Source organism: Coptis chinensis, chromosome 2 (assembly GCF_015680905.1).
Source record: "Coptis chinensis isolate HL-2020 chromosome 2, ASM1568090v1, whole genome shotgun sequence".
Taxonomy (NCBI): domain Eukaryota; kingdom Viridiplantae; phylum Streptophyta; class Magnoliopsida; order Ranunculales; family Ranunculaceae; genus Coptis; species Coptis chinensis.
Window position 1 is genome coordinate 11811014 of NC_141457.1, and position 1683 is coordinate 11812696.

Here is a 1683-nt window from a genome sequence, read left to right on the forward strand (position 1 = left end):
TTATACAAGTAATACGGGGAGTAAGTTAACACTCAGCCCCGTGTCTAATAAGGCAAATGTCGGTGGGAATCTCCTAAGGTGCATTTTACAAGGGGCGACCGGGGTGGTCCTTGTACTTAACAATTCCATTATTTTCGGATAAAGTTGAACCGCTCCGCTTAAAAAGCCTTTAGGTATGTTGGTCTTATACGCCTAGTAGTGCACAACTCTTTTAAGAAACTTAGCGTGGTTAGGTAGCTTTTAATAGCTTCGAGAAAAGGAAGGTTTATCGTTAGATTCTTGAAAACGTTCCTAATTTCCTCAAAGTTTGTATCCCCGGTTAGCATGGCTAATTTTTGAGGGAACGGTGGTTTCGCTCATATTTTGCATATGGCTCTACTTGCTGTAAACCTTGGCTTTTCGGTTTCTTTGGTTGTGATTTAACCGGTACCACTACCGTGGTAGGCTCCTCGCTTTCTATTATGTATCTAGTTCGATATCCGGTGTAGGGAGTATGCGATAGGTAACTATAGGCGTAGTTACTTTGTTATCAACCACTCTTCCGTAACGGAGAGTGGTGATGGCATTTAGGTCACCTACAATTGTAGTTTCCGCACTAGAATTACCGCTTTACCTCAAAGGTCGTATTTGTTGTTTTAGGGTTTGGTATCGCTTTGTCCCGAAACACGCCTTTTGGTTGGGCTTTCGGGGCTAACCGTTGTATGCCCCCGATTTATGGATTGTAAAATCTGTTGGTTTGATTGAGTCATTGTCCGGAAAAGTTGTTGGGTAACTTGTATAAAGGCGTCGATACGATCCGTTTTGTAGGTGTAGTAGTCACGGGTGGTGCGACCGAACTATCTATCTCGTTGATTATTTATGGGTGGGTTGTGATAGTTATTATAATTAACCTAACGATACCTCTATTGGTATTATAATTATTATAATTATTCTCGACCTTGTGCTTGACCTTGTCGTGGTTTAAGCTTTGGTTGTTATAATTATTATAATTCCTTGACCTTGTCCTTGTCCTTGTCCTTGTCCTTGCCTAGGTGGAGCTTGGTTATAATTGTTTGCTTGCCTAACGCTTTTGATTATTGTACACGGAGGTGTTACTTGTCGATTATTTCTCCAACCGGGATGGGATGTTGTCTCCAAGGGCGCTTAGGAATAGGATAGTTATTAATAGAGTAAACATTATCTTGTTCCGTGGTTGTTGTTCATAAGCTAGAGGACAATAATCGCCGTGGTGCTCGGACTCAAACAGAAATTACATGGGTTGGAGTTTACATTCATGACGGGATAGGCTTTTGTTGAGCGTAAATAGCCTCTACTTTTTTTAGTTAGAGATTCGAAAATTTTAAGTTCGATCGGTTTTCTTCTCAAACATACCGGCGGCCTTGACATTTGTTGAAGAAGAACTAGCCGAAATGGGGATATCATCACTACCCCCAATTATTATTCCGCTTAGTTTGGTCTTCTAAAAATTTGTAAGCCTCCGGTGCTCCTTTACTTAGGAAACTACCCCATTCATTATGTCAAGGACTTCTTTATGGTGGTGTAGAAGACCTTTGAAAAGGCACGAACTAACGGTCTTCGCTAAGTTATGATGTGGACACTCTATAAGGAGATCGGTGAAACGATTCCATGCCTCGAAAATGATTCATGAGGATTCTGTCGGAAAAAATGAATCTTAGAAAGCAT

At 41.0% G+C, this 1683-nt stretch overlaps 1 non-coding gene across 1 annotated transcript; it reads left to right on the forward strand.

Moving 5' to 3' along the window:
• Window positions 1-1580: 1580 nt before the first annotated feature.
• On the forward strand, window positions 1581-1683 carry LOC147514886 (small nucleolar RNA R71). Its single transcript, XR_015214620.1, has one exon. It is a non-coding gene; the product is annotated as a small nucleolar RNA R71 (small nucleolar RNA).